Here is a 20,772-nt window from a genome sequence, read left to right as displayed (position 1 = left end):
CAAATAACAAGAGACTAAGGCCTATGGGATTTTATAATACTGCAGATGTCAGCTCAGCAGAAGTCAAAGAAACTCAGCAGCTTGACTTTTCTGTGTCCTTCCAATTTCACTGACCTTCTGACCACAATAATGCCAAATTTAGAGTTTCTTGAAGGAAGAACACAGCAAAGCTTAACAAACTGGACTACATGGAATGGAAGGAAAACCACAGTTCATTCTCAGAAGGGTAGAGGAAACGGTTTTGCAAATAAAGAACAGGATCACATGCCCAGCAGAAAAAGCCAGCAAAACCCCACCCACCGAACCCAAAAAGAACTACAACACTAAACAAGAATTTCATGAGTCTCAGGCAAAGATTTTCAAATTAAAATCAAATCTTGTAATGGCAAACTGATGTATCAGTAGAAATACAGCATTCTTGATTACTTGAAGTTATTTATACTACAGAAATATTAACCATTTATCAAAATTAAGCTTCTCCTTTAGCAACTGCTTTGGAGTTCATTCTTTCAGCAATGCTGACTTGCATTCATTTCAGTCATACCTATCAAGCAAAAACAACGGTTCTAAGGATAGTGGCTCCCACAATCATTTCTGAGGTTTGAGGACAGTGGCTCCCACAATCATTTCTTTTTTTAACTTTGATATACAGAGCATGATATAACAGCACAGTCATCCTGACTGAGTTGAATAGTATTACTTGGCTTTTTCTTTTATATGTCAAGAAAACCACATGGCAATTCCCAAATATCTGCTATAAACACTTGCTACAGAAATAAAAAAAAAATCTCAAAATAGTAATCACTTCTCATTTTCTGCCAACCACATGGTCCTAATTCCTCTTTTAATGTTAAAACAACTACTTACAGGAATCAAGCCTTTCGTCTGGGACAGGGATGCCACAGGCATATCAACTGCCGACTGTGATTCATTAATTGACTATTACTATAAACAATTCCAATTACTATCACTTCACATACAAAAACCACATATTAATACAGAAATCTCCTTTCAGAGAGGCAGATTAGTCTTTTTTTAAATATGAATAAATAATTAGGACATGTCATCCATGAGATGATCTCTTCGAAATCTAGTTACCTTTCACTCCTGAAGACAAGTAATAAATTACATTTGTTTTACTGGAAGAATGGCATCAATACATGCTTTTAATAGTTACATTCCTTTAGTGTCTACAGTACTGCATACTGCCTTTCATTACATCTTAAACTAGTATTTTAGAACAACTCTGATTTGACTTTAACTCTTACCACTAAATCTAAAATGACACTTGTAGACATCAGCTGGGGAAAAAAAAATCTTCCCAGTGACAGATGCCTCCTGGAGGAACATTATCTAGTATTACAAAGTTGTCACTATTCATTCTGAAAATAGTTTTCAAGATTGTTTAATTTGCCATTAGAAATATGCACCTATCACTTAAAACTTTAACAAGCCAATTGTTAAAAAAAGGGAAGAAATAATTATGATTACTGACAGCTTTAATAAGACTTATCTGTTTAGAAATCATGCAAAGAAAAGGTTTTGTAATAAAAACAGCAAGCTTCTGGTATTTGTGATGTGACTCGAGTGCTCAAACACAGACCTCTAGTGCTATTTTAGGTGCTTATGCTAACTATTGGCTACTTGGCCGGTGCTACAGCAACAATTAGTGCTGAACAACAAAACAGAAAACTCTTCTGCCCACATCCTGTCTTTGCTCCTCTGCAACTAACTCAGAGAAGCTGCTCTTTCTGTGTCACTTAAGACTGCTTTGAAAGGAACCTAACCTAAAGCAACCAGATAAAAGGCATTATTGGCCAAAAGAGACCAGAAGAGCTAACCTGGAGACACTGACTTGTAACCAGTCTGCCATCACCGAGTTCTAAAAACATTCAGAACAGAGGTCCTGTTTACAGTATCTACACTGCCACAGAATTGGTTGGTTGTCCACATATTCTCTGTGCACGTGTGTCTCTAAACATACACCACCTCCACTAAAGCACGCATGTCATCAACCAAGACAAGGGCTCTCTTCTTTAACTGCTGAGCTACCTCTAATTCAGATTTATCCTGTCTGCCATCTTTTTTTTTGTTTGTTTTTAATACTTCAAATAATGTAGGCCTTCATTAAATTCTCTCATATCTAACAGCTCCAGGCCGACAACCCTGATGCCCTGCAGCACCTCCCATAGAAATGTCTTTCATTCAGGATTAAAAACAGCTCATGTCACTATCAAACCACTTGATGAAAGCCTGTTACCTTTTCAACCTGATTTTAAGGGTTTGTTGTCAAATTCTGAATTGTTTCCTCAAACAAGTGTTTCAACATTAATTCCAATTGCACTCTTTTACACCCTAGAAACACAGCAAATGCAACTCTGTTTTGCAACTGTATGCTGAGCAAATACAACTTTGAGAAAATCAAGTGAAATGGTGTACTTGAGAGGCATTCCAAACCTCACCTGTTATGCCACCTAAACAACACTCCCAGTATCTAAACCTCCAATTGCATGCAACTCATAGAGTTCAATACTCTGCACTTGTAAAAGCAAGAACTTTACATCCTTTCCTTACTAAACAAAACAAAGAGGTTCAAAACTAGCCTTCATTAAATGCATTTTCTAAGCAGCAGGCTCCAAATATTTTTCTGCCCCAAGACAGCCCCTCTAAGAAGAGAAGTTCCACAGTAATTCCCCACTCAAGAACTTCACTGTATGAGAATACACCAGGACCTGTAGCTTGTGAGTTCCTATGGTGACTCCCAATGTCACACCTAATCTCTTTTAGGGCTGTAGAGTTTGTCTTTCTTTGCTTACTTTAAGTGTTCTGTAATAACCTCTAAACCAGTGTCTTTCCCTCACAATAAAGGACAATTCATACTTTTGTGCTTCTGTCTGGATGCAGACCAAAGAACTGACAAAATTAATTGAGAAATATGTCACATACCAATTCTAGTCACAATATATAAGTGATAAAGACCCTACAGTTGTTCTCCAGACCTGTTTCCAACCCTGTAGGTTCCAATTATTTTCTTCTTTCCAAATAAAGTTTCTTTGGACTAAATGACATTTTTAAAGACATTTTTGCTTACAGTTTACTTTTACTTCTTACTTTTAACATTTCCAATAAGCTTCTGATCAGAAGTAGATTCAGCAAGAATCCACACACATACATCACATCAGCATTCCAAGCTCCTTGAGGTTAACATCACTGTTGACTTTGCAACACTTCCTTTGAAAGATGAAATAGGCATGACATACCAGGACAAAAAGGAAAGAAAACCAACACCCCTCTTCTGAATGCCAGCCAGCATTTCAGTTCTATAAAATATTATACTCAGCATCCTGAGCTGCTATAAATTCTATCCTTTCTTCAAGGACCAGAAGTCCAGCCCAAATTTCTTAAGTAACACAGCAGCAGAAACTCCTTTAAGAGCTTGCATGAAGGAGGCCTGAAGGCTTTCATTAACATCCAGTGCACACAAGTAAGTCCCAAAGGAATTGGAGCACGGTAGTTGCATCCTGATGCTCTCATGTAATTATCCCCATAATATTTGATATAACTACCACACTTCAGTCCCTCTAACTCCATAAATGAGGAAACAGAACAGTGTGAACACAGATACATTATAAGAATTCTCGCTAAGCAGATACATTAAAAGAATTCTCCATCCAAAAAATCCCCACCTGTTTGAGAGGATGAAGTATGTAGATCAACTTCTGACCCTACCGGAAGATTCCTGGAGTGCCTTAGGCCAGTCACATACCTGATTATTCATTTGCAAAACATAATTGCATCTACATTCTACCCACTTTTGCTTTGAGGAGTTTACATTCTAAGTAGGTAAAACAAATGAGATTATATAAACGATGTCTGCATTCAAGAGTGCCAAGTGCTGGAGACTTCAAGACACTTTTCTTACACAGAGCTAATTAATCATCAGCTACAGAATATCACTTTCAGTTCAGCAGGGTACAACAGCAGATCTCTGTGACAATCCTGCTGAAAATGGGAACAAAGCAGGAAATGACACGAAGAGGCACATGTAAAGACACCTCTCATCCAGAAAAAATTACTGTATTCTCAGGTGTTTCTCTCCATGCACCTAAGACTGGGATGAGCATTACCATAATGCTTAGTATTTCACAATTGCTTTTAATGTATTTGTTCTGGGGAACTTTTGAAACACCCGACATAAACCTTTCTGAGACACTGCATGGGGAAATTTTATTGCCTGGTTCTGGGGGGGGAAAAAAAGAACGATGCACTACCATGTCTTGCAGTAGGAATTCTGTGCCAATTCTTCTAAGTTTGCCTTAAGACTTACACCTGCACTGGTATCATGCCTAAGAAGCCTACCTTAGCTTCAGAATACACATTGGATCTCAAAGCACTTAAAGTTTACAGAAACACAGCCAAGTGACTGCTCTGGTACGGCCCACCACAGGCATGGAAAACTACAATACATGCCTGACACTGAGGTCCTATTTTTAAGTCTCCTATTAGACAGAAGCCTCTTCAGAAGGAGCTGCAGGTTGGGGCAGTCACTGACAGGCAAGCAGAAAACTAAACAATAAAAACCACCAAACTGCCAAGATTATGATTATAAAAATGGCAAGATTTCATAATGTATCAATGGAATACTGCAAAATTGAAACTGGCCAGTCACATATCTAAAGCAAGTAATGACAAAGATTAGACGAAGAAAATCCAGAAAGAAGGCCAATTAGAGGCAGGAAGACTTTTACAAAAATTCTGGAGTGAAGATCAGAGATGATGCAGAGAAGGAACCTGCATAGACACAGTGACAAAATCTGGCCATCCAGGACTGTCCAGTATTACATACTTTTTTCTGTTTCTGCAATTCCATTATATTCCCCTCACTGCAGACCTCCCAACAACATCCAATTGTATTTTCTAGCACTTCTGAGGGACACTGACTGTTGTAAAGAACATCTGGCTAAGTGTCTATCTCCAAAGCCCTCATTGTGGCTCTCTGACCTCACATACGTCTAACATTCCTACCATTATATTTATTCACCCAGAATCAGTTAAAATACCAATCGATCTGTCACACATTTTTCCACCTACAAATCCAAAATACTTTTCAAACTCTCCCAACAAATCAGGCAGGAGTTCTGCAGAAGCTCCATCTATTCCAAGCCTGATTCCTTCCAGAGATCTTCTGCCCAGAGTAAGGTAATGGTCCTGTTGGGGGGAAAAAGTGTATCACACATTATAATTCATTTGCAAGCAGAATGGATTAAGGTTACAAAGACATTCTCACCACACATTATTGTAATTTACTAACTCTAAGCATTAGATTATTTGTGCCTTCCATCTAGAAAAGCATTCTCTGTAACACAGAGGTCATATGGTCAAGAGAAACTGGGTATCTTCATTGATTTGCTGAAGTGCTGACTAGCCTTATTCTGGGTATTTTTTGTGTGTGTCTCAACATTTGCTGCTCTTTATGAGAAGAAACCTTACATTCTTGATAAAGCCTGCAGTTCAACTGTGCTTACTTATTTATTACTTGACAGGAGTGAAAAAAAATAGCCCCTAGGAGAACACTAACTATGTTGGCACTGGCAAGTACTGCAAGGACACAAGCATTTTCCACACACTGGAGCAGTTTAGTACTTTCATAAAGAATTTGTTTTCAAACAGACACCCCCTCACCCTTCCACCTTAGGTGTTTGTTTCCATTTTTGTTGATGCTGGTTTTTGGTGGCTTTCATTTTTTTTTGGTTTCTTTTTCTGGTTGGTTTTTTTTGGGTTTTTGATTTGTTTTTTTTTTTTTCGTTTTGTTTTTTTTTTTTTTTTCATGACAGAGCTGCATAAAGCAGGCCCAGGCTGCTGACCAAGTATCAAATAAATGCCAAGATTCCTTCTCCCTCTGCCCCCCTTCCCCTTCCTGCAACTTCAGAGCGAGCCGCTGACAGCTGCCGAGGCAGGGGGAGGAGGGCGCACGGAGGGCAGGCGAGACCCGCACCTGCACTGCAGAAGGCGGCCCGAGGTTTCGGGCCCAGGAGGAATCCCATTAACACCGCAGACCGCAGCTCAGCTACAGACGTGACCCCAGGACGCCTCCTCGAGCTGATAACAACAAAGAAAACAGACGGGAGGAGGTGGCAGCCCCGGAGCCAGTTCCTGCTCCTCCCCTTACTCTTCCCCCAGCCAAAACAGAGACCACAATATAAACAGAGACAAAATGTGCGTTTGTGGCAAAGCGGGGGGCAGAGGCAGCCTTCTCCTTTTCCTCCGGCGGCTGCCGCCAGGAATGCTCACCGACCTACTCGCCCTGGATTGCGGGCAAAAAGCGAAGTTATCGCGCATTTCACACACTTTATTTATGTAAACAAAGTATCTTCCTGAAGCCGCACCACCTCCTCCACTCCCCGAAAGAGAAATACCCTGCATTAGCCCACGGGTTTTTCTTGAAACAAAACAAAATGTCTCACGCACCCCTCAATGATGCCTCGGCCTGGAAGACGCAGTCCCCACAAACCCATGAGGCTGTAAAGACTCGACAGGGGAAAAAAAAAAAAAAAAACAAACAAAAAAAAAACCAAAAAACCAAACAAACCAAGCCCAAAAAAATCCCCAAAAACCGCAGGCTTCCCTTCTCACTGCATTTCCTCAAAGGCAAACAGCAAACGCACAGCCGTCACAGGGGGGAGGCAAGGCGCTGAGCCGCAGCGGGGGACAAGCGCTGCCCTCACCTTGCCTGTACCACCACCACCCCCGCCGGGATCTCGAGGCTGGAACCTCCGCTCTTGTCCCCGTCCTCTCACAGCTGCCCAGGCCCGCGGCAGCTACACCAACCACCTCTCCTCCTCCCAACCCGTTTTGGGCCAGAGATTATTCATTACGCAGACGCCGCGAGGGGTGGCAAGGGTCGGGCAAAGGAGGAGGAGGAGAAGGAGAAGAAGGGGCTGCCGAGGGCGTAGGCACGGAGTCGGTCCTGTCCCTCCCTAGGGCGAGCCCTCGCCCTGTCCCGGCTGCGCGAAAACAACCGCCTCCCCCTCATCCCCCTTCCCCCGCGCCTGCGTGCGGGGCCCGCGGACAATGGGGAGCGGAGCGCCCGGGGAGCCAGCGAAGGGCAGGGGCCACAGGGCAGGGGCCGGAGGGCCACATTCTCCCCTCCCCCGCCGCAACCCACCGTCCCGGCCATCCGACGGGGCCTCCGCACCGCACAGCGCGGCCGGAGCGCAGTTCTGCCCGCCCCCCACAGTGCGGGACACTCACCCGTTCCGCTGCGGACCCCGGACCCTGCGCTGGGCGGCACCGGCGAGACCCACCGGTGATGGGGGGTATGGGGAGGGAGAATTGAAGGCAGGAGGCAGGAGAGCGCTCCGGCAGGCCGCGGGCAAACGGCCGAGTGAGCGGAGGGCGGCGCTGGGTGGCCGCGGGTTGGGGGTGCGCGGGTCGGTTCGGCGGCCGGAGTCGGTGTCGGTGTCGGCGCCGGTGCGATGGACGGGACGGGGACGGGACGGGGGAGGCGGAGCCCGACAGCTGAGAGGATGTAAACAGAGCGTCACGTGACCCCGCCCCCCGCGCGCGGGGCCGCCGGGCGAGGCGAGGGCGAGCGCTGCGCCGCTCCGAGCCCGGCCCTGATTGGCCGCTCGGCCCCCGCGCCACAGCCAATGGGCGGCCGGCGCTCGCGGCGCTCGTCACCAGTCGCCCTGGGGCGGCGGGGGCCCGCGCGCTGACTCCCCCCACTCCCGTTCCCGTCCCCGCCGGCCGGGAAGCGCTGCCGGCAGCCCCGTGTCCCCTCCCCGGCCCTCCGGTCTCCCGTGCGCTGCCGAGGATGGGCAGCAGCACCGTGTTGTCGTGCGGAAGGGCCGAGCGGCGGCGGCACCGCGGGTGGGCGGCGGGGGTCACGCAGCCGCGCCGCAGGCCCGGATTTAAAAACATGCGCAAGGTGCCCCCGGTGCCCGTCCGAAAGAGCTGCGCGTCGCCCGGGCCTCCGCGCTCTGTGGCGTTCTCGTCGTTCTCAGGAGACGCGGAGGCTCTGCGGGGCCCTTCCGTAGGGCCTCTCGCAGGGGGGCCAGAAGGTTCCCCCCAGGCCCCGAGAGAAGGGCACTCGGGCTTCGTTGTCGAAGCTCCGAAAGATAGTTTGAAAAACTACAGGAAGCAAGAGAGATCACGGGGAAAGCCCGGAGAAATCATTAGAAGTATCAGCGTCTAAAGGGGGGCTGTAGCGATGGTAAAAAAGTCTAGAGGAGATGATGCATGAAAAACAGCTGAGATCATTTGGCCTGGGGAAGAGACGGGGGAGACCTCACGGCAAGCGGCAGTCTCCCTGAGAAGTGGAAGGAGAGCACTTGACTTCTTTCTGGTAACCAGCAAAGGGCCTGTGCGAATGGCATGAAGATGTTGGGGAGGTTTTGGTTGGATATTAGGAAAAGATACTGAGGGTTGTTGGGAGCTGCCACAGACTCCATAGAGAAGTGGTTAGGGCACTAAGTCTGACATAAGTGTTTGAACAACACTCTCAATCCCATGGTGTGATTCCTGGTGTGGTCCTTTTGCAGGGCCAGGAGTATGACCTTGGTAATCCTTGTGTAACCCTTTCAACTCAGGGTATTCTATGATTTATGAATTTGGGAAGACATACTGTGGAAGGAAACAAGACATGAAGAAGTGGAAAGTCAGGGAAGCCTGGGCCCCAGTGCAGACTTGAAGCCCAAGGTGATGAAGATTGTTGGGTCATTCTGAGCCCCGGTCTCAAGTGATGTTTCTGAGGCATTGTCTCATGTTTGATTTGGTAAGGAGGAATGATGTGGGATTTTGAGAGTCAGTGGAGAAAGTAGGCTTGGCTGGTGTTCGGGAGAATTAAGAGTTACATAGGTGTCAGGACTTGTAGCAACTTGGCTCATCTGTTTTTCTTGTGGAAAGGAATGAAAAATGCCTGAGGTCAGTATCAGAAAAGGGATGACATTCACACTTCAGGAACAGTAAGTTCGTATTCACCAAACAATCAGGCAAAAGGTGTAGTATTTAAGGATTTCAGGCTAATGGATATGAAAACCTGAAGATGTTGAGTGGGTGTTATAATAAAACTAATTTAGATAACTTGTAGACATTTACAATGATAATTTAATCTGGAATGTTGTAAGCACTGAGTACTTTGTGAAATGCAGCTGAAAGGCGTAAAGATTTGAGCTTTAGCCAAAGTTTGAGTAGTGGTGGAACACGATTTCTAACTAAAAGTCCTGAGAATTGAAGGACATTAAAGTGTAGCTGGTAGGAGGCCAAGAGGATTACCCTGTTGGGGGCAGGATTAGTTAATACCTGGAGTTAATGGTTGTAGATGGTAATGACTTAGGTGAAGATAACTGGCAATATAAGGGGGAGAGTTTCTGTTGGGCTGGGACCCAGAAAGAAATGCCTCCTATCAGTTGGACTGAGTGATTCAAATAGTGCTACAAATTGCCACTCTATTAGTGATGTAACTGATGGCTCCTTGAATGAGAGAAATAAAAGGGAAAATAAACACATAAATTCAATTTTTACACTGAAATATTCCTTGCATCATTGCATCAGTAAACGAATAATTTTTACTGGCTTTGAATATTGTAAGTTTGTTTCTATTAAGAATTTCTAGTTAGGTGTAATAAGTGTGTATAATTCCCTGCCTGTTGTATGTGTGAAGGTTTCCTGGGTTTGATTCCTTCTCTTTCCGTCACATCCTCGATATTCTTGCGCCTGAGCAGCATGTAGGCATTACCTGTCAGACAAGGTGCACTTGATCAGTGTTCAGTCGGGACAGAAGTTATGTTTTGCTCATTCAGTTTTAAGAGAATTTTTCAGATAGTTTTTTTCCTCTGTAATTACCAACTGATACTATTTTTTCCATTTGTAGCAAACATGGACATACAATTAGGAAGGCCATTTCTGCCGTCTTCTTTCAGAGCTAAAAGGAAACTGTAGTATTCCGGTCTAGCAAAAAATTCTACTCAGGCATGTATAGTTCTCCAAATCTGTTCTAACTCCTGTCCATGCATTGTCAAAAAAGAAGGAAGGTGTGTATTTTCTGATGCAGTATGTAACGTCTGCATCTTGGTGTGAAAGATATTTAATGTCATATTATTTTAAATTCGAGATGTGCATCATTTGGGCAACCTTTGTTTTCATTTGAATCTAAGTTAATAGTCTCAAAAAAAGTAAAAGTATTATGTGACAGGCCCATCAAAGCTCTGTATAAGCTTGCTGAGTACAAAACCCACATTTCTCACTTCTTAATGGAATGAAATTGAAATAATGAAACCCACTTCTTAATTGAAGCACAGTGAACATCCTTTCCCCCTCATAAAACAATGGGCTAGGCTAAAGTTCCACCAACTTCATAATTCTTAGCAAGTTTAGGGTTGTTTCATTGCATCTGAAGATTTAAGCATAACTTACTTTTTCAGTATTTTGTCCTGCTGCTTTGTTATTTTTTCATGATCGTGCAGATAAAGTCTGAACTATGTAGAAGACTCCAGTGAATCTTCATCCTGTGCTTCTGGTGAAGGTTATAGCGTTCAGATATCTAATAGACAAGTACTCAAGACTGCCATTTTTTAGATAAATTTGAAATTTGCTACCAGGGGTCATTAAGGTTAAGTATTTAGATTTAACTGTTACTATAATGAACAGAAAATTGGATCTACCCAGCAATTTATAATGAAAACTGTTTCAAATAAAGATCATGTCACAAATACCGAGTAAGTGTATTATTAGGCATATTTAATTTCTTACTTATGCAGGAAAAAAGTTGTCCTTTAGACATATTGGCCTTCCTAACAATGGCAATAGCTTAAAAGTAGAATGCTGCAAATTACATTCCCTGAATATAATCCTGTTGGCATAAAGCTAACAAATAATGCATCATTTGCACTGCTTATATTTTTTGCACATCTCTAATTAATGGAAACCATTTATATATCATTACATTGCAGGTACTTTGATTTGAATCAGTTTCAACTCTATGTTCTGTTATTGAATAAGTATTTTAAAATATTTTTAAGTGCTACAGAAAACATACAAAACAAGTAGTAAAGTGTTTTTCTTTAACATTTCTTTTTAGACATATATGTCATTTTCTCAATCTAATAAAGCTTAAATTTGTAGAATTTTTGGTGGAGCTTAAGCTGATACTGTTTAAAATATTTTTTTATGTTCTGCAATAAAATCTAATTTTAATAAAGTTGTCACAATATAATGTTTTGTAGGATTTCTTAAGGTTTGGATTATTCCTACCAAATAAAGAACTTCATTACTTTGTTATTTAGCTCTGGAAAGTAAATGCAAGGTTAAGGATATTAGAGGCTTACACTTTAGCCCTGTTTGTAAGCACTTATTTCACATTGTTGTGCATACATTTGTATGTTGATGCAGCTTTTTAGAAAATATTTATAACTCACTGTCATTTTGAAGCAACTGTTTAACTGTTTTCTGATTCTGCTTTTTTTTCCTCATTCATTTTGCATGTAACTATTTTTTTTCCTCTAAGTTTCCACAATCTTATTTGATTTCCTTTCCCCAGACAAATTTCATTCTGTACTTTTGTTTCATCTTCAATTACCAAGCATTTTAAAATTATAGGTGATTTCCTGTATCTACTTTATATACTCTCTCATACTGATAACTTCCTGACACTTGCCTTTCATCCACTAAGCTCTATCTTTGTCTTTTTATTTTTTCTTTTGATTGCCTTCTTTCTTTTCCTTTATTTTTCATAGATCTTCTTTCCTGACAGACTTTGACTGGTTGATTTTACAGATGTAGAACAAAAAAGATGTGCTACAGAAGTAGCAGCTCCAGTTTTCAGAGGTTGTCCTCTGCTGTCTACAGCAAATACCACTTCTGGCAACTGGATACAGTGAGCACATACTTCACGCTGTGTCACACATTCCATTGGCGGAGCTTGTTTCAGGAAGAGGCCCTGAAATGGAGACGTGATGCAGTGGCTTCTCCTACCCTGCAGCCTTGGTCTTCCTGCATTACAGTATTATCTCAAAGAGTAAAAGTTCTGTGTTACTAAAAACAACACAAGTAATGCAAAGGAAAAAAAATGAAATAACTTCTGGAAAGCAGTTTAATTTGTCCTGAATTTTTGGCCTACCTTTCATATTTTTAAATGTTATATTTTTGCATTCTTCACTCCCAGATGTTTGAATATACCTTCTGTGGCTCCCATCTGATCCCAGCAGTCATCATGCCATTTCCAAAAGTTTGTGGTAAGTAATGTTCCAGTTCCCAGGAACGGAACTGGGTCATCCCCTGGAGAGTGCCAAGCCCCAGCTGAGTCCCTTCATGTTGCATGTACAGGATGAGCACACTCGTAGCTAAGCTGTAATGGACTGGTCAGGGTGTAACCTGCAGTCCCCGTGAGTGGCCAGACACCAGCCTGGCAAACCATCATCCATAGGCTGTTGGAACCAGCAGCTGTGCAGCTGAGGTGTGGCCTGGCTCTGAAAGCAGTTTAGTCACATTTGTACAACGTTGCTTTGACAGGTGAGACTTGAAAGATTTCACCTGTAAAACTGGTAAGATCTACATACCCAGTGTATAGTGTCTCTGCATCTTTGACCTTGTTAATCTGCAGTTTGGATAAACAAACCCAGAATTACTGTCTTGGATAAAAGTAGTTGTATGCTAAACAGGTTTTAGATAATTACAAGGTTTCCCAAAGCTCCAGAGCTAAGTGATTGAAAAGAGTGCCTTTAAAAAGAGTAAATCAACCTTTACTACATAGGCCTTGTCTATGTGCCAGGTTCCTTCATTAAGTATCCCTACTAGTCTTTAAGACTTGCCACTTACTTCTTTGAGATCTGCACATCCTTTTTTCTCTCTAGCCCCCTTCAGAGAGGCAGTTTGTTACTGTTACTTGCTAAGGCATTTTGAGTTTTTAGGGATAGAGATTTTCATTGCTGTAAATTTTGATATGCCTTCTTTGCAAATATGGATTGCATTAAGCAATTTTCCAATGTTTTTAATGCTGTGCATCACAGTCATACTCATCTGAATCACTCCAAATGAAATGCATTGGGGTTTGAGTTACATATATTTATTTGGGATGCCTGTAATCTTATCTGTGCATCCCACCTCTCACACCCCATTTAAGTGGTCACAACTTTTATCAATTTTGTTAAAAGAAATGTCATACAATGTTAGCAAAACCATCTTCTTTGGATGAGTAGGCAGGAATAGCAGTGATAATCTTCAAAAGTAATAAGCCTGCATACAGGTAGTTAGGAGAGTGCATGAGCCTTTTTTTTCTTGCCATGAAGTGCTCTGCTAGAGTGGTATTAGCACTCTCAGCCCCTCTGGAGCAATTCTTGGGACAGCGTCTGGCAGTGGGCAAAGCATGGCACAGAGCTAGAAGTATCTTGGTTGTCAGAACATAAGATGAGCTCAGTTCAAATATTAAGGCATTGAAAGCACATTCTAGAAAAAAAAATACCAAAACAATGAAACCCGTATTTTAACTTAAAGATGCAAATGAGTGAATGAAATGAGGAAATAAATAAAATGGAGTCTGTAGCCATAGACATTGGTCTTAAGGGTGTGTCTCTCACAATCAGCTTTTTAGCCTTCTTCAGATTACTCTTCCAATTTCTTGTGTTCAACTTCCTGTTTTCTTTCTCTCTTAAGAACAAGCCTGAGGTTGTAGCAACAGAAGGGTTCTAGTGGCCTGTAGTCACTGTCAAGTGCTCAACCAAATGTTGCTCGTAAATACAACAAACTGAGCACATCTAGATAATGATTGATGTACTACAAAATCTAGTCACACAATCAAATATTAAAAAATCTTTTAGAATTTGGTACTAAGCCAAGTGCCAGTTACTTAGATTTCATGTATATTACTTTTTATTTTTTCCATGACCCTTGATGGAAAAAGAAATGTCTTCCTTCGGTATTTCTGCTTTAAACCATTTGTAACTTGTCTGAGAGGTATCTTGGGATACAAAATGAATATGTAAGCAGAAAGTGTCATATGTTATCACTTCTGTCCTCCTTATTGATTGTAAACTGCAAGCACAAGACATTCTCCATGGAAATATGTTGATTTGTCTCTAGATGTAGCTGACAGTGAGTCAACAACATACTCTTTATGTCATCCTTCTCTTAAATCAATAGGGTGTTTTTCTAAATTTATAACATTCTTTTTTTAGAAGGAACACAGTCCTTCAAACCAAGAAAAAATATATGCCACCGTGGTTAATACTTTAAAGACAGTCTCTGAGCTGAATGAGTCATATTTAAAGGAAGTTGCTGTATTTATAGCAAATAAACAGCACATATATTATTCTGAAAATAATAAATGTTTTCACTTTATTTTTGCCTGATTTTGTTAATCAAATATGGAACAATAAGTAATTTAATTTATATGAATTAAAATTTAACTTGTGGAGCCTCTCTTCTATATTTGGGCTGATAATACCCTGTAGTGTATTAGTGTATACAGTGTAGAATAACAAAGTTGCTGATAGTCAGCTGGCCTCTGTTCCATAATTTCGGAGGTTTTTAAGATCAACTGATTACCAGATACCTAATAGTCTCCAAGTACTCTACTTCTTACATGCAACTTTTATCTTTAGGTAGCAAAGATGATAAAAGCTATCTGTGTGTTGTAAATGTGTCAAAAATGCTTCTAGTTCCATTTCTAACTCATTTAATATTTTTGACAAAGTGAGAATGTTATGTTTATATAATTTTTCCCCTAAAAGAATTTAAATCTCTTAATCAGTAGGACTGAGTTGTTAAGAGACATAAACTTAGTCTTTTTTATTGTCTGAAAGCATCCTTTAGCAACAGACTACCAAAAAGGCAGGGAAAAAGTAATTTATTTTATAGATATTAAAAATATATTAATATCAATTAAGTTCATATTATATAATATCCTCCAGTTTAAGTAATTTTTGTGAGACATGGACAAATATTACATTATATCCAACAGTCTTAAAAAATACAATTGATATTTTTCTCCAAATTTTGCAGAGGTTTAACACTTTTTTTTTTTTTTTTTTTGCCCCTTCTTGTTTTTGCCTTTTTGGATGATGCAGTTGGCTACTATTAAGTCTTTGATATATGTGCAGATAGCAAGGACACTAAAAGTGAAACTTCATACTATGTCTGAGGAGCACATTATTTAGTAAGTTAGATGCAACTTCATTTGTTAGGAGAGCTGCAAGGTATCTCTACAGCAGATCTCAACCAATTAATTAGAGGGTTTTCTTAGAGTCCCTCATCTGCAGTTGTACACCACAGGCTTAGGTATACAGTAAAAGGAATTAAATGCCCTGCCCTTTTGTCTTCTGGCTCCTGGAGCAATTGTGAGAAAGGTAAAAATTTTGAGATGTTAGCTAGGTAAAATACCATCACTGAAGTCAATTAACTGACTATGGCTATGGGGAGCAATATGCATTTCTGGTTTTGGCTATGCGAGTCTCTCTTTGGCCATTTCTCCAGCTGTTTCCCCTAGCACTAAGAGCAAGATCTTTTCTGCCTTCAGCTGTTCTCATACAAAGCCATATACATTGAAGCACAGCTAGATTCTTTGTTGTGGGCAGGAGGAGCTTCATACAAAGTTTATTAAAGAAGCCCTCCTGTTGCGTCACAGGATACAGAAAGGACCCCCTTGCTCTCTAAACTCCTTCTCAGAGTAGCCTGGGTATGGCTGGATCCAGTCTCAGTCCCAGATTTGTCAACAGTCTATGTCTAAAGGATTATACATGTGTAATTGAACTTTGTCCTGCAAGATGAAGGATGGAAAACCAGATTTATTTATATAAATATATATGATTTATTATGATAGTGATTAGACAAAAAGATCTTTATCAGAATTATTTATTACACAGTATAGGAGCTATAGCAACTATTATAATATAGTATAATATATAACAATGTTGAAGCAATTATATTAAAGCACTTGTATATAATTATTAAGTAGAGATTGATGTTACTCACCCACACCAGTGACTGTGGGCAAATCTTTTGCTCAGCCTGAAGAAGTAACATTGAGGGACATCTCCACTAATGGGAGGAACCTCCACACATACACTCTTAGAAGGAATGTGTTAGAAGACTTTGCTGCTAGAATTTGTGACTGGGCTTTTATGGTATAGAGCGACTGACTGTCAGTCATATGTTTCCAGGCCAGCTGTGTCAGTTCAGCAACTTTGGATGAGTTGTTGGTAGTATCACGTGTTTATTCCTTTATCTGGGTACTTTACTAGTCCTACTACATCTTCATCTCACTATCAGAATGCTTAATTTTGGGATTGATGAGTCAGACTGGTTTCAGCTTTATTCAACACCAAAAGCAGTGTGATGCCCCCTTTGTCATTTACCACTGGTAGGTTTGCAAATAGGGCATTGTTCTAGTTGTTTTACCCCATTCCAGGCAAAGTATCCTGCAAGTGCATGTTCATGTTGGAGGAAGAGTTACTAGCGCATTTTGGAAAGGAGTGGCTAAAGTGGGAGAAGAATTCAAGATACTGAAGGCAAATCTTGTAACTGAGTATGCTCATAGTGAGTGGTAGATTTGAGCTGCTCCATGCACAGCTGTTTGCATTTTATGCTGAATACTTTCAGGGGCCTCACTTCTAAGAGAGATTCATTTTGACAGGAATAGTGGCCACTGACTACCAGCCAGTAGCAAGAGAAGGATTCCAAAGCTAAAGGGGAATGAAGAGCTGAGAGCAGCCACAGCAGAGGATGAGTAGAGCTCTCATTGCCAGGGCACAGTCTGATCTGAGCGGGATAAGCAAAGTAGAGTCGTAATAGCAATGGAGTTTATAGAGAGATCATAGAGCAAAAGCAAGGCAACGAGCCACAACACCGATGGTGGGTGGGAGGTAGCACCTATAGGATAAAGCAACCTGAGGCTAAATGAATCTTCACAGACAGGGCTTGTGAGTGGACTCTCATCAGCACCATTACAGCCTCACAGATCATGACATTGAGCTTTTTAACTGATCAAGCCCAAATGGAGCTCCTGAAAGACATAACTTGGCAGGCCAAACTTTGCAGTGAATACCTAATTACAGGGTGTAATAGCCAGATGAAGATTGTACTGCTTTGTCATGTTTAAGGTATGCCAAGTTAAAAAGCTTCTCATAGTTTCAGCAGCCTTAGGTAGGCATTTGGTCTCTTGTAAAAATTATGTTTTACTGTTGTGATAAGAAATAGGTTTATGATCTCTCTCATTTTTTTTTTTTTAATTTGGCCTAATGCATCTATCTTCATGTGCAAGACAAGGATGAGTTATTTCCCCTTAGTGCATACTGGTAATAGTGGAAAATATTGTTAGCCAAGTCGTTCTTGCATGCAACTACAGGACTGAACATTATGTACTCCAAAAGATCTGCATGAGTGCCTAAAGCTCCACCCTTTAAATCATGTGAAAGATTGTATCAACTGGAAGAAGTTGCCCAGAGAAGATGCAGGTGTCCTGAGCTGTTCAGAGCCACGGTGGATGGTCTTAGTGGGAAGTGAGCCTGCCCACGGCAGGGAAGTTGGACTAAGTCATCTCTAAATTCCCTTCCAGCCCAAACCGTTATATAGTTCTGTGTTTGTTTCATCTTGGTTCTTGGCAATTCTCAACTTTCTACTAACCTAAGGAAACAAAAAACTTAAATAATCAACTATTTGGAATAAAAACCTATAAATCTTCATAGGGGTTATATGCCTTTAACTGCATCACCCAATCTCTAATTTTTCATACAATTACATGAAAGAAAAAGAAAAAAGCATTGAAAAAACACAGGCATGAGAGTGCGAAAATTATTCTGCTAAAGTCTGACTTCTCAGGTCAAATAACAACCAGAAATCAATGGGGCAGCAGACAAGTGTGAGGGTGTACCTTACATAGCCTTTCTTGAGTGTGTGTTGAAACTTTCAGTGGCAAGAGTGTGTTCAGGGGACTCTAAGTGTGAAAAGTATAAATGCTTTCTGCTAACAGTGTACTATACATTATAGTAGTGGCAGAATCTGATCCTGGAACAATTAAACTCTCAGTATATTAAAGAAAAAGAACACAGTTCTTTGTTTTGCATGTTGTTTGCCTCTGTATGACTTGATAGCCTCCTTCAGCCTGCTACTGAAGGAGGTAAAAAGACAGTGGTAATACAAACCTCAATTTCCTCCCCCAAGGTATGAACAGTATTTAACTGATGTGCTTTATTGCATTTTCTAGCATGTAACTGGAATTTGCACTCATGAAAATGTCTTACAGTATATAGGTATAACGTGTTATTGTTAGAGAATGCTCACTAATTATCTCTACAGGACTTTCTGGTTTTACACTCTATATTTAGGTCATTTATGGTTGCTTCAGTGTTTCACATAACCATTTCCCACTGAAAAAGTAGAACTCAAAGCATACTCTAGATCACAGGTAAATCTAGCAGTGGCAGGTAAACATGCCTGTTTAGATTGTTCCAGCATCAACTTAGGTCAATGAAAGTTTACACTTTAGTCTCCCTTTGGCTTCTAAGTAGTTGTAATTGCAGAACTCTGCTGATTTCATACTTCTGTTCTCTGAAAAGAATGTTGATGCTGTAGAATAAAAAATGAAGCTCGAGAACTTTCTTTTCTGTGAAAAAGTGTAGAAAGGAATGGGCTGCCCAGAGAGGTTGTGGAGTCTCCTTCTGTGGATATATTCAAAAGCTCTCTGGACACAAGCCTAAGTAACATGCTCTAACTAAATGACTCCAGTGGTCTGCACCAACCTCACCTGTTCGGTGAAAATAAATAAATTTCCTTGTTGTGTTTTGTTTTACCTGAATAAAGCTACTTGTATCTTTGGCATATAATAGAGAACTGAACCCATAATGTACACAAAGTTAGTAATTAAGACCTATGAATAGAATTATATCCAAATGATTTAGGTCTCTAGAGCAATAAGTCTTTAGGCACTACCCAGCATGTAAGTAATCACATAGGTCAAACTTGTATGACAAATGAAATTATTTGGTATCCAGCTGGGTTTATGGGGATTCTTCAAATACATCTGTATTAAGGGTAAAATTACATACATATATTCAAAAAATAAGTATACAATACATACAATGGCAAAACAAAAACACTCCATAGAACTCAGGTTATTTAATCTTGCTCCATTTTCTTCAAACATATCTTTTAACATAAAAAAATGATATGAAGGGTACTGCGTAGCTCTTCGTATCTTTTATCATAGTATTCTGCCTTCCAAAAGTTGCCAGAATCTTTAGATGAAGTTTTAGAATATAAAAAAAAAGAAATAACAATGGATTCTTGAACCTCATTTGTGAAGAGGAAGGAGTAGAAGCATCTTATTTTCTGGAATAATTCACAAGAAACAGATTTTAGAAAGACACAATGAAAAATGCATCCTCAATACCTAAGAATTGTTCTGAATAATTTTGCAAAAGTCACACTTCCTTGGATTCTGGTTTAAGATTTTTTTCTTCTCTGTTATGCCACAGAAGCAGCTTTTGACTCTTTAATCCTACTTTGAACCAGATACTTAAACATTTCTGTGAAATTTTCTGCTTGGAACTTTTGGGCACTTTAGACCTTGACTGTCAGAGTAGCTTCAGTTTCCCATGTAATGTGATGTGGGTATGCTTCTGTTAAAAGTACATTTAGCCAAATGACCCTGAGGCTTTTTTCACAGCCTTTCATTTGGTACCATCTGCCCTATCACTGACATTATTAATAAAGTCAGTGTAGTACCTTTCTTTATTCTGACTTTCCACCTGCAGCCAAGAAGGGTCATTTCAGACAATAACTGTAACTCATCTTTATTCTGGTGTTTAAATGTAAGAGATATCTTAAGACCCCTCATTTAATTCATTCACTGACCTCCTTCAAATATAAGATTTTATTTTGTTAGAGGTTAATTAGTTTTCCACAACAAAAACAAGCTAAGTATATGGTTGTCGTGTTTGTGTGGCTGTTTAAAACTAATTTAGCTGTTGCAGAAGAGTGACACCATTCATTGCAATCAGAACTGTGGAATCAAAACACAATCAGATACTGAGAGTCTGGGCTGTAATAAGTATCTTTTTTGTGACTCAGAGCTGCAGGTGACTGTAATGTCTGAAGACTTTTATAGTTAGAGGATGAAATATGCTCTTCATTTCATAGGGGAAAAAAAAAAAAAGGTAAACACCCAGCATTTGAATAATGTTGCCTTCTTAGTGAGTTGTGATGTAAACCTTTCACAAGGTAAGATGTGACCTACTATAACCAGTTTCAAAAATTTCAAACCAACTTACTCAATACCTCAATACCTACATTTCATCCAAAACCTTAAAAACTTTAAATATCAATTAAAAAAATTAACTCAGATTTTTTTTTTTTCTTCTTGATGGTTACTATTCAAAGAACTAGAAACATTCTTAGAGTTGTTGTAGCACACCTTTTTTTTCCCCCAATATTCACAGGGATCAGTAACACCCAAAGATGGTGTTATTGCAAAGTACAATAACATCCAAAATATCTTCACTATTTTCTCTGCCTAAAACAGAGTGTAAACTCTTTGGGAACTGGGGTTTTGTTCCTTTTTAATAGATCATTTAGCTTCTGACATCACTATCGTACTCTCCTTTCTCCTGACAACTCTTCTGATTTTGCAAGAGTTGTTTTCAGAAATACAGTCATTGGCTAGTGCAAAGGAAGGAGGAAGTTATGTGGCACTAATAATTGTTACTAATTTTCAGTGAGCCCTTAGATCTGATTTCTGTTTGACAGGAAATTCTCTAAAATACCTTATTTTAGTCAGCACAACAG

The 20,772-nt window shown here is 40.4% G+C and overlaps 1 protein-coding gene across 7 annotated transcripts in view; it reads right to left on the bottom strand.

Moving 5' to 3' along the window:
• PCMTD1 (protein-L-isoaspartate (D-aspartate) O-methyltransferase domain containing 1) overlaps positions 1–7,390 on the bottom strand; it is a 40,778-nt gene extending 33,388 nt beyond the window's left edge. For 2 of the 7 annotated variants that reach the window (XM_041473747.1, XM_041473753.1), the window contains exons 1-3: positions 7,252–7,390; positions 5,996–6,099; positions 5,092–5,208 (exon numbers count right to left, since the gene is read on the bottom strand). The gene's annotated coding sequence lies outside the window, so the exon portion shown is untranslated. Of the gene's footprint in view, positions 1–5,091; positions 5,209–5,995; positions 6,100–6,725; positions 7,214–7,251 lie in introns of those variants that run through there. The other 5 variants (XM_041473750.1, XM_041473752.1, XM_041473751.1 and 2 more) reach the window with 5 other exon arrangements.
• Positions 7,391–20,772: the final 13,382 nt, after the last annotated feature.

This window comes from Pyrgilauda ruficollis, unplaced genomic scaffold (assembly GCF_017590135.1).
Source record: "Pyrgilauda ruficollis isolate IOZ18807 unplaced genomic scaffold, ASM1759013v1 scaffold30, whole genome shotgun sequence".
Lineage (NCBI taxonomy): Eukaryota > Metazoa > Chordata > Aves > Passeriformes > Passeridae > Pyrgilauda > Pyrgilauda ruficollis.
The sequence above is the reverse complement of the archived record's forward strand: the minus strand, read 5'-3'. Positions and strand labels throughout refer to the sequence as shown.